We start from the raw sequence: 13184 nt of genomic DNA, 5'->3' as shown, positions 1-13184 counted from the left end.
GTTTGTTGAAGGTTAAAAGCGATGTTTGTATAACAGAATTTTGTGATTTGGGTTTTATAATTTAGTATCATTTTTATTTTATGGACAAGCAAGGATGGCTATTTTGTTTTTGTATAGTCACAGGGTAGTTTAGTAGTGATACTTTATAACTTAAGTGTCTATACTGATTCATAATTTTAAAATCTGTTCATCTTTTTGACTGTTCCTTGATTAGAGCACATACCTATGCTTCCAGGATTTTGGCTCCCATTTCCTGCTAGCTTACTTGTGGAGATTTAGGTCACAGATGAAGTAGCAACCACTTGTGATAAATACTGTTGCTAGTTTTCCTTTAGAGCCCTTCCTTTCTGTCCTGCTGCTACCGCATCCTGTCTCAAAAAAAAAAAAAAAAGCATCTTAATATGTGGAGAATTGAACAGATGGGATAGATGAGTGGCAGTCACGGAGAAATGCTTGATCCAGTGCTCTATCAATTTATGGAAGATACCTTGAGGAATTAAGTTAAAGGGCTGCATGTTATGGTGAGTTACAGTTTAAAAATACCAAATTGAGATATGTAGCTTGACAAAAGCACTTTTGGGTGGGTTTCTGCATCCATTCCCAAAGAATTAAGACAGAAAGTAAGTCTTATGCCAAATGCAGGCCTTGTGATAGAGGCCTATAATCCTAGCTACTTGAAAGACTAAAGAAAGAGACTTGCAAGTTCAAGCTCTACGTGGATTCCAGAGTGAGTTCAAGAGCACTGGGGCAACTTAGCAATGCCTGTGTCAAAATCAAATGAAGAACTGCAGGGGCACAGCTCAGTAGTAGAATGCCTGCCTAGCATGGGTGAGGCCTTCGTTTATTTTCATTAATTAACCAACTTTATTCAAGCAACAAAAAGACAGGAAAACATACTTTTTAAAAAAAGATTCTTAAAGTTTTTCTTTTTGTCTTTCTAATTTTATTTTGTATATGGGGGTTTTGCCTGTATGCATGTTCGAATACCACATATATTACTGGTACCCTTGGAGGCCAGAGGAGGGCATCAGATTATCTGCAACTGAAGTTAGAGATGGTTGTGACCCACCATTTGAGTCCTGGGAATTGAACTGGGGTCTTCTAGAAGAGCAGCCAGTGTTCTTAACCACTAAGCCATTTCTCCAACCCCTTTAAAGTGGTTCTTAATAATATATTGTGTACATACAACATGTGTGTGCACACACGCATGTGCTTGTGCATGTGAGAGCAGATGATACTGGAAGTCAGAGACAGCAAATCCCTTGGATCTGGAGTTAAAAGCGTAGTGAGTTGCCCAGTGTAGATGCTGGGAACCAAAATTCTGTTTCTGGTTCTCTACAAGAACAGTGTATACTAAGCCATCTCTCCTGGCCACTGAATATAGTCATTTACATTAACAATCCTTTGTAACTGGGGCCTTAATCACTTTTAAGATCCCTTTTTCCATTCATTAAGCACTGTTAGTGTCATTCTTATTATTGATATTTTTTTGCATCTCTTAACGAAAAGTTTCAGCTGTATTAAATAGAATTGTAAGTGAGGTGAGAGATGAGAGGATCCTACACTAACCACTTTGATCTCTCTAGAAAGCAGTCATAGTCCAAGTCTCCTGAAACTAGAATGTCCTAATTGAGCAGACATAGAGGGATTGCTATATATGTTCTTTTGTAACTTTTATATTTGATGGTCTGTTAATTCCCATTGCTCATTTTAGATACAGCTTTAACTTGGGATTCTTCATTCTTTTTGCTACCTAATGGCTTTCTGATACAGACCAAAATAAAGCAAATAAAATTGCCACCTTTGTTACCACTGAAACTGTTTTGGTTCCATATTCTAATTGAGTGTGTTTATTATTTTTTAATAAAATATATGATGAGAGAAACCAACCAGAGGTAGACTGGGAAGAACACTAGACTGAGATGTAGAGTGCCTGCCACCATTGTTTAAGCTTGCGTATGTTCACCATTCTCTGGGGGCAGTGTTATTATCTTTAGACAAGGAGTTGGTTCTTATAAAACTAGACTTGGGAGTGTACTAGGTGATGCAGCCTATTGTGCATTTGTTTGTTTAGTATGTACGCAGAAGTTTCTGTCCCACCTGGTCCTGCATCCAGTCAGTCCCAAAGAAGCACACAGAGACTTATCTTAATTATAAACTGGTTGACCTATTAGTTCAGGCTTCTTATTAACTAGCTCTTACAGCTTATATTAATCCATAATTCTTTTGTATGTTTAGTCATGTGCCTTGGTACCTTTTATCAGTGAGGCATTCTCATCTTGCTTCTTCTGCTTCTGACTGGTAACTGCCTCTCTGCCTTTCCTCCTTTCAGAATTCTTTTAGTCTGGTTGCCTCACCTATACTTCTTGCCTGGCTACTGGTCAATCAACATTTTAAAACCAATATGAGTGATAAATCTTTGCAGTGTACAAAAGCATTATCCCACAACATTCAGTGTTCAATAGTGAAACATTATGCAAAGCCCTGTTGTTTTAGCTTAAGGTAAATATTACACTTGTCCATGTGACCATTTGGAATGAATAAGAACTGGTTTAGACATATAAATCCTACTTCAACTTACCTCCTGTGTTTGAAGAAGTATCTTGCCTTCCTCCAAATCCATGTGAGAATGATAAGTTATAGCCATGAATTATCCACATACAGTAGACAGCACTACACAGAGTAGAAAGGGGCTATACAAGGTCTTTTATAAACTAGATGTGGATACATATTAAATTACTAAAAGTCTCCTAATTCTATTATTTTAATAAATAATAATAATAATAATAAATAGTATATCTATTCCTTTGGATTCTGTCAAGATTGAGATGGTGTATATGTAAACTGCCTTGCAGAGAACCAACATAGTGACTTTTCAGTTAACACCATCACATATTCTAATTAGTATTCTCGCTAATTCTGAGTTCAACATGAACTCAGTTTATGACATCTTCATGATTTTCTATTCTTTTGTACATGTATCAGTAGTAGTAGAAATATTAATAGTGTGAATCCCCAGGCCTTGTGCTTTGTATCTCTTTCATTCTAGTGCCTCTTTCCCTTTGTCCTCAGTTTGGTAATTTTATACTAGTAATTATATAATTATTTCTTTTAACTTTTTAGGTATCATTTCTGTATTTTAATACAATCAGAGGTAACTATTCTGAAAACAAACTTGAGACTGTACTATCTAAGACTTTCAAGATGTGACATCCTTACAGCTGTCCTTGAGAATTTTGTAGGTTGCCCATCATTACCTCTATGATACACATGTCATCAAACGACATGCTTTGTTTCTGAATCAGAAGTGAGTTGTGCAGGCAATGATCCACATCAGAGCACTGGACTGAGCTCCCAAAATCCAGTTGCAGAGTGGAAGGAGTGAAAGTATGAGCAAAGAATCCAAGACCATGAAAGGTTCATCCACTGAGACAGTTTGCTTGAGCTAATGGTAGCTCACCAACTCCAACTGGACTGGGAGTCTCTCTGAAAGGGGTTGACAGTTGGGGCAGACTGACAGGCCACAGATAGTGACACTGGGATTTGTCTCTATGGCATGTACTGGCTTCTTGGGATCCTATTCTCTTTGGATGTAAACCTTGTTCAACCCAGATGTAGTAGGGAGGGCCTTGGACTTTCCACAGGGCAGGGTGCATGACCCTCTGTTAGGATTGGAGGGGGGTAGGGTAGGAGGATCTGTAGAGGGAGTGGGCGGGGAGGGAGTGGGAATTTGGATCGGTATTTTTAAGTAATAATAATAATAATAATAATAATTATAATAATAGAAGTGGCTTGTACAAGTATCACAGTCATCAAACTCTTGACACCTCACCAAGTGCCCTGGCTACATTTTTTCTTTTTCTTTTGAATATCTTATGAGTATCACATAAGTACATGACCAGTAGAATGAGCAGTGAATGATGGAATTGATAAACAGATGCATGGAACTGTTTATATTGTCTTTATACAGTCTCAGTGTTGGTTACAAAAATTAAGTATATGAACTACATTATGAAATGTATGAAGCAAGGTAGAAAAGATGTGTATAGAGACATAAAAACACCAGGGGTGCCAAGGTCCACAGATGTTGTTCTTCAAGTTATGTGTATAAACTATCTCCTTGATATTTAGTGTGTTTATCTCCTGACTCTCACTTTGTGATGAACCTAATGCATTAGAATCAGAAGTATTGCACAGGAATCTCTGATATGAGCCAAACGTCTATGCTTATCAGAGAAATGCCATTGCAGTAGTAAGTAAGATACTTAGAGCCTTACTTTACCTCTTGCTGGCTGTGGGGCCTTGGATAAAACCCAGCTCCCATTTTTACCTAGTGTTTAGCACCAAATTAGTAGTCTGGGTGCTTCCTAAGCTTATAGAAAACAACTGAAGACTAAAATTTAACCTGGAGGGAATTATGTATTCAGGAACTAGAAAAATTTCTTATACTTATCCACTGTAGTGAAAGGAAATTGTCATCAGTCAAGTCAGTGGACAATGTGCTGTTTTTTTTAGAGCAAAGAGCTCTGCATACTACAACAGAAGTGAAAGTCAACCAGACGCAGAGCCTTCCCCCTAGAATGATAGCACCCGTGTACTGAGATATTAAGACTATACAAACCACCTTTACGTAGCTTTATGTGTTCTCCTGAAGATTTAGAGATCTGATATCCACATTAAAGTGGCCATTGAAAGTGAATATTAATTTTCAAAGCTATATAGACACAGGTTTGATTTAGTGATTTTTAAAAAAAAAAAAAAAAACTCACTTGTCAGCAAATTGAGCCTGGCCTGAATTAACTTAAAATAGTAACTTTGAATTATAGATTGTTATTCCAGACCCTGCTACAATAAGTGTATTATACTGGTCCCCTCAAGTGCCTCATACTAATTCTCATCAGATGCATCTGACTCTGAAGGCATTCTTGGTGTGCATTCTCCAAGTCTAGTGCCGGCATTTGCCCATTTGTTCTCTTATCTCGCCACTGAAGGAAAAAAAAAAAAAAGAAAGATCTTGTCCATCCGCTTTCCACAGCCCTGTATTTCCATGACAGTGATCTGCTACAATGGTTGTTTCACTTTTACTGAGTAGGAAGAAGGAGGAAAGTGTAGACAGCTACTCCAAACCAGTTAGCCAAGAGTTTCCTGTCCAGCATCCTCCATTTAATTAAGCCATTAACAATTGGCTCTCGGATAAATGAAGTTATTGAACAGCAGTTTATAACCTTCCTCTAGCATTTAAATCTCTAAGTATTCATTATGTCAAGGTAGAGTTGGGAGATACCATACCGACCATAGCTAGTCTTACCTGTCTAGGTCCTGCTGAATATGTCCTGAGAACTTGGCAGTACTCTTGGAAAATTGGCCAAAGCAAGTAGTAAGGCTAAAGCTGGCATCAGTGTCAAGTCACTACCAGCTGTGGACTATAGGGAAATCTAAGAAGTCATGGATGCCATGGCAGCCCATCTTCCACAGTGGTCTTGGAGGCAGAGAAATAATCTGCCTGTGTAGGAACCAGCTTGGAGCCCAATGTGTGTGAGTCATGGTGGCATATCTGTGTGAATGCCTTATATTATTGCAGTGCCCATGTACTCCCATTTCTTATTATTGTATGGAACATTAACAATGTCACCACCATTTGATTGCTTCACAGAAGTAGCTTGAGCACAAATACGCACCTCTCATGTTTGAGATAACACAAAGAATATTGTTTCCAAGACAACTTTGATGAAATGTCAGCTTTTTCCGGGTTTTTAAACTCATATGAGAAGCATTGTTCTGCTTATTCATGCTGAGTAATTTGTATACCACAGTAGTTTGTTTGGAAAACATGCCTGTTGTTCTTTAAAATATGCTTAATGCTAAATTAGAGAACAGGATTTGGGGGGGGTCCCCCTGTTCACATAAGCTCATTTCTAAGGCATTTAAAATAAAGAGGTTGGGCCTGTATGGTATTTAAAAACCCTTCACATGATGTTTTTAAAACAGATCAATTTCAGCATTAAAATGTTAGGAATTCAGCCAAGGAGCATTCAGCATGGATTGTATAGCTGTAATGATAATGTATTATAACTATCTTCTTTGAAAGTGATTGTAGCAGCATAGTTGAACCTGGTGAATTACATAATTTAAGAGTGTTTGCCAGAATACTGTTGGGGAGGAATTTTTAAGCCTTTCCTAAACCAAAGTAAAATGAGAGATGGATTTTATTATGCAGTACTTAAATCATAAGAATAGTCATCACAGAATATCTAAAGATAACTCATTTAAATTGAACAGAAGGTCATATGTCTGAATGTTATTCATTCTTGCCAGATTATTGGGATGTAAGAGAGCATTTTTTAAGATACCTTATTTGAGTTTAAAAATTTTTGTTTGCATACTACCTAAAAATTCTGTCCAATCAAAAGTAATCTTATGATTGAGACCTTATTGAGTTCAGAAATTGACTGTAATTAAGAACTTAAATACCAATCATACCATTTAGGTATAACATTAATCCATCTTAAAACCTTTTTTTCTTCTAAGAAAATGTTCACATAGGCATGCTTCATCTTCAACCTAATAGCTTGTCTCTCAAGGAACTGTGCCCTTGTTAAGTTGTTTGCTTGTTTGTTTGTTTGTTTAAATTGATTAATTTTGTTATGGTGGGTCTTTATATCCTGCCTGCTGCTGTCTTTCTTTACCCAAGAATTATTTTGGATAGTTGCACCTATAACTTTGCAGTATAAATTTTTTTTTTTGAAGAATTAATATAAGTTGAATTATGTCACTTCCTCCAAAGCAGAAAGACATGCAGCAGGATTGCAGAAAGGAATGAGACAAAAGGACAGGACTTCTACATAAATCTTGACCTAGCCTCTCCCATAACACTGAAGCTCATGTGTGCATGCATGCATGTGTGCGTGCGTGTGTTGGAAATAGTGTAGAAGATAGTTGCTGAGATGTAACATATATCTCCCTTATGACAGGAACATATATGACATTTTCTTAGTTGTTCTCTTTGTTGTCAAGAACACATGACAACATGTGCTTAATGGCTGGTTACTAAAGCCTTGAGCTTATTGCATATGTAATGTTGGCTTCTGCTGTGGGTTAAATTACATTTGTCTAAAAGATGGCATTCAATTCTGATCCCTATGTCTATGAATGTGACTTTGTGACATTACTTGGACATAAGATTTTGGTGGATGTGATTAAGTTACCAGAAAGGTCACACTGGACGAGTGAAATTAATCTGTTTTGTTTCATTAATGTAGTAATTGCTATATGATGCTAACTTACAATGAGAACTTACACTAGTAAACCACAAATGATATGTGTTGAAAGCTTTTAAAGTTTTCTCAGTTGTGCAGGCTGTGTGTGTGTGTGCGCACGCGCATATGTGATAGGAGTAGTAGAAAGGTAAAGAAGCCCTCATGCAGTTCCCATTTCACGAGAGGCATGTATCATCTAGTGAACACTTCAACATCACCTTAGTTTACTTTGTGTAGACTGCTGCAGTGAACTTGCCTGTGCTCCTTGTGCGTCCATGAGTTGGGCAGTCTACATCCTGTGCAACCATCTGTGGTTGACCCTGTGAGTGAAATGTTTCTCCTTTCTTTCCCTCCTCTCACTTAAGAAAAGAATCTTCAAGAGGAAATTCTCAGAACATTATTTTTTAAGATACGTTTTTATTTTATGTGCATTGGTGTCTCCCGGCCTGTGTGAGGGTGTCAGATCCCTTGGAACTAGAGTTATAGACAGTTGTGAGCTGGCATGTGGATGCTGGGAATTGAACTTGGGTCCTCTGGAAGAGCAGCCAGTGCTCTTAACCGCCAAGCCATCTCTGTAGCCAAGTAATATATAATTAGACTCTTACCTTTCAGTGCACCCTTCAGTGGCTTTTTGCTTTGTGTTTCTCACGTTCTTTTATTCCATAGCAGTGGTTACCATCCATGTTACTACAGTGGGATGCCTCGGTCCTTTTGTTCAATGTGACATTTTGGGCCACTTAATTAAATTACATTAAATGATATGTTTTGTTGCTGAACAGTTGAACTACAGTGTGGATAGCATCTCGGATTTTTTTGAAAAATATCCCTGTAGTACAGTTTGAGCTTGTAAGGAGAAGTAGTTAGCTCCTCTAAGGTAATGCCTTTTGCAGAATTATTTCTTTATTACTGTTTAGTTGGATTGATGTCGACAGTGAACACCAAGGCTTTGATGTTTTATATGGCATTCTTCCTCACTAATTAACTTCATTAGTGTAGTGGGGAAGAATACCATATAAAACATCAAAGTCTTGATGTTTAATCACAACTTTAAAGTCTTAGACTTTTCGATTGCCAAACACATTTCAATTAGTTGAAAGAAGGTTGAAGATTCTGTTTCCCTTCTCTGGCCTTCAAAGCTTTTCCAGATTCTTTTCTGGTTGACTTTTGGTACTTGATCCTAAATGTTAATATAGGCAAGCTAAAGTGGCCGTGGAGGACACAAATAATCTTCCTAGAAGGTATAATCTAGTTTCATTGAGAGCCTCAGTTTCAACAGAAGGCAGTCATAAATTCTCCTTTTGAGTATTAATGGGAAGTAAGTATGACTGATATAATAATAGGTCTTACTACCTTGTTTTCTGTTGTCACAAAATATCTGAAGCTGGTTATTTTAAAAAAGAAAAGATTCCTTGGCTCACAGTTTTTGAGAGTGAGACATAATAATGGTTCATGTTACTTTGTTTTCTGTTGTCTCAACATATCTGAGGCTATGTATAGTAAAAAGAAAAAGATTTTATTGGCTCACAGTTTAGAGGCTGAACATCTTAATTGGGGTGGGTCTATTTGTTGGCCTCTGGTGAGAGTCTTGTAAGACATGATAATGGCATGAACATACTTGTGGGATGGGAAGGTAGAGGAATTCAGGGCCTGCACAAACCATAATAATCCCTCTTGAGGGTAGCCCTCTCTGAGCATCTTCTCTTGATGGTCCCACCACCTTTCAACGTCAACTGGGCACCAAAGAACAAGGACATTATTCAACTCACCTCTGTCTGGATCACCATGGGCTAATGTTCTCCTGAACTCTCCAGTGTTGTCAAGTTAGAGCCACTTCATGTTCATGTTTCTGTGTTACCATGTGTAGTTCAGTCTTTCAGTTAAGTAGTCTTGTATTTACATGTATTTAATGTGAATTCCTAAATGACCAACAACAGGAACTCTTCCTCTTAGGTCTTTCCACTCCAGTATTTGTTCTTTGTTTCTTTCTTTTTTTTCATAAGGTTTTACAATAGCAATAATGTAATTCAGATAAGCAATTATTGTAATTGACCTTGATGCTAAGTGTCCTTGGCTTTTACTGTAGTTTGCTTATATCCTGAGGATGGCCAATTATCTCATAATACCCACTTCATTGAGATTATTGCTTTAATTATCACATTCAAAATATATCTCTTTGTCATCATTGTAGAGTCACACATGGGAATGTTACATACAGGCATTCAGAAGTGGGTTAAGAGTGCTGCACTTTATCTCAGGACAGGGTTGAGGTTGAAGTTTTTCTCCCTTACAGCTCTGAACTATGATTTTGGAATTTGCAGTTTCTTATCTGTTGTTCATTATTGCATGACTGGCTGCAGAGCTAGCAAGTCTGGGATGTCCCTGAGCTAATTGTGTTCTTGCAGAGGTCCCTAAGGTAATGTGGTGCCAATGGGTATGCAGTTCTAGTTTGATTAGGCATTCTGATTGATAGCAATCTGCAGTGGCTTGCCATTAGCTGACTCTTCTTAGGTCATAGGTTGTCGACTGTGGAATCACCCAGGAGCTTTTTAAATATAATTGCTCTGGGAGAGGGCCAGGGTGTTCCTCTCCCTCTTCCTTTTTCTCCCTTGTGTCCTCCCTTCCTCTCCCTTTTTCTTTCTCTCCTTATGTGCAGCAATAGCTGAGAGCGACTAGATTTTATCAGTGTAATTGTAAGTCATTTGGCTGTTTTTTTTTTTATTTCTCTGATAAACATAAGGATGCTGTTTGTCACATGACTTACATGGTCATATAAGCCCTGTGAGGTTAGGAGTATTCTCATGGGGGACCTAAAACTCCTTTCCTTTCTGAATTAAGAAACTATATCTGATTTAAGATGCATGAAGTTGGCTTTACTGACCATCCTGATTTCAGTTTTATGTTCACATGCATACTTCTTTGAAGGAAGTCATTTAGCTAAAATTCTGACATCTTACTCTGATCTATCCTCTTCTCATCATAAAATTGTTCTCTGATCCAGCTCTGGATAACTGTGGTAGTTGATAATTGGTTCCTGCTTCAAAGCACTAAGACATTCTTTCATAATCTCATTCAGAATTTTGCTATTTTAATTTAACATGAATTGACATGCATACAGAATTTATATATTACATTTATAATTGTTCTTATTTTTAATTACAAAGGATGGATCATAAAAGATATTTTCTGTCCATAAGGCTTTCAAAATTCTTACTCTAGTTTAACTAAGAAGGAGTCTGATGGGAAGGTTTGAGAATTTAGACCTTTTCCAAGGCCTTGGATTCATTTTTAAACTGAGTACATTTACTGCCTTTTGGTAACATGTAGAATAAATCCCAGGCCTTCTTGTGGCCTAGTGGGTCTGCACAATTATCACCACCCTACTTTCCATACTGTCCTCTGAGACACAACACTCTGCCCTCTGTGTTTTCTAGTTCTATCCTCTGATTTATCTCCTTTTGTAGCACAGAGTGTTTGTACTTATTTTTAATTTATTTTATTGATAACTTAGGTTATGTTCCCTATTTAAGGTCCTTTGCCTGTTCTTTTTTCTGTATCCTTAATGTCTTGGGCCTAGCAAAATACCTGGCTATCTACCAAGGTGCCTCTCACCTATTATTGTACTTGAATTCTTGTTGGAGTCACTTGTCAAGTTGTGTGAACTTGGAGATGCAGGTGTATGGCACATTTCTGTCAATATGAATCAGGATTGTTATAGAGGCACATTTAACTTGAATTCTACAGATTGCGGAGAAGGAAACACTAAGATAAGTGTGTAGCTAGAGTCAGAGTTGAGAGCATGCTTCTTTCCATACTTCACAGTAGGTCAGTCTCTCAGCTTCCAGCTGCCCAGAGTGGGTTCTTGTCAGGGCTTAACCTGTGTCTTTTTTTAGAGCAAGTTCTAGAAGTAAGCAGAGAAGGGCAGCACACTTCCCCTTCATCTAGTTATTACAAGCAATTGTCATTGGTCTCCTTAGTTCATGCCATAAACTGGATAGTTTACACAATAGAACTATACCTCTTAAAAGTTTGGAAGGCTCACGAGTCTTGGTCAAGATATCTCCCATCAAGAGTCTTGACTAAGGGCTCATTTCTGAGTCATAGGCAGCACCTGGCCATGTTTGTCATATTAGTGGGAAGAGCAGATACTTCCTCTAGTTGTCTAACAAGCTTACTCATTCAACTCATAAGGCTCTACACTTGACCTAATCCCCTTTCACAGGTCCCACTTTCAAATACAAACTCATAGGTGTTCACTTAGAGTTGTATTGGAACATAGGCATTTAAACTGTAGCCAGAAATCTTTATAGAGCATAAACCCTTATCTCTGTTGAGCAGCTTTGAAAGTAGAAGCTTGGAAGGGTTGCCTGACCCAGAATCACATAGCTTATAAATGTTAGTCCTAAACCTGAAACCACAGTTCACACACTAGAGCACATGCTTATTGCATGATGTACTTTTTGAGATTCTATGCCATGGAAAGCTGGTGTCTTGTTACCTTTCACTTCCCAAATATCTAGCATATTGCCAACATTCAGCTCAAGACATAGCTGACATCTTAGCACAAGTCTGTTTAATCAAGTCGTTTCTCATTACTAGCTAGGACTAAAGTTCTGCACTGAATCCCTTTGTCCCTGTACTCTAGTGACTAATGTCCTCTCGATCCCACTGTCTATTCCCAGTGCACAAAGTCAGAGAGTACTTATTTTGGAAAACTTTCATCAGTGGCCCAAATGTCTGTGCTGTGTCATTTGAATAATCTTTTGTTCTTAGAGACATTCTTGAAAGTCCTAAACTGGAATCTTCTGAAACAGATCACTGCTCCTAAGATACTACAAGCTGAATATCAGATCAGAGGACATTGGCCTTATTAATGGAGGACTGCCAATGATGGGATGTTTATACACATATGTGCATATATGAAAAGAGAGACTAGAGCACAGAAGTCATGCCCGAGTTGCAAATTACTCACATTCATTCATTTGGTTAGCAAATACAGCGTTGTCCTTTCACTACAAAATGAAGTCCGTTGAGTCATTTTAGTTTTTAATAGCAAAAGTGTACTCCTAGACTAGTATTCTTTGTTTTTAGTAAAATGGTGATTAATTAAATAGTATTCATTTTATTTCTCCATACCACAAGAGTATTTTCTTCTAGTCCATTTTCAGCATGCTGCAATTTTGCACCAATTAGTTTGATGCCGAATTGCAGTTAGTTCCATTCAGTTCTGTTTACTGAGTAGAACTGTAGTGATTAAATGTCATAGAGTACACCAAATATACAAAAGTAATTAACCCAGAAAGGACATGTTAGAATAAAGGTCAATAGCCTCTTTAGCCCATAGTGCCAACAGCAGACTAAGTGTTGACAGAGGTGTTGCTGCTAGGTCTGGAGAAAATGTGTGTGTGTGTGTGTGTGTGTGTGTGTGTGTGTGTGTGTGAGAGAGAGAGAGAGAGAGAGAGAGAGAGAGAGAGAGAGAGAGAGAGAGAGAGAGAGAGAGAGACAGAGACAGAGAGAGAGAGTCAAATAGAGGAAAGGAAGAGTATTCACACTTGTCTGCTATGGTAAGTAGAATGGAATATGGAATGCTAAGATTTTTCTCATCAGATTGTAGCAGCACTGTACTTATTGTTTGGAAAAGCGGGTGAGACAATAGACTGCAATTTTGACTTGCCTGTCAACATTTCAGCACTGATAGTGCCAAGATCTTTCTTGGTTTAACCAGAGTAATCTTTTTTTAAAAAAATTAAGATATATAATCCAATCACTTTCTCTCTTCCCTTTCCTCCCTCCTCTCCCAAGTTCTTCCAACTCTTTCCATGTACCCACAGCCCAACTCTAAAATTTATAGCCTCTTCTTCCCTCTTTGATTATTGTTGCATATATGTACATGTATGTATGTATATACATCAAAATATAAATACAACCGGT

The 13184-nt window shown here is 37.8% G+C and overlaps 1 protein-coding gene across 12 annotated transcripts in view; it reads left to right on the top strand.

The window, feature by feature from the left end:
• Tle4 (TLE family member 4, transcriptional corepressor) overlaps positions 1-13184 on the top strand; it is a 133252-nt gene that overhangs the window by 93692 nt on the left and 26376 nt on the right. The gene's annotated exons all lie outside the window — the stretch shown is intronic.

Source organism: Arvicola amphibius, chromosome 1, assembly GCF_903992535.2.
Source record: "Arvicola amphibius chromosome 1, mArvAmp1.2, whole genome shotgun sequence".
In the NCBI taxonomy this organism is placed as follows: Eukaryota; Metazoa; Chordata; class Mammalia; order Rodentia; family Cricetidae; genus Arvicola; species Arvicola amphibius.
This window is presented reverse-complemented; position numbering and strand designations above follow the sequence as displayed.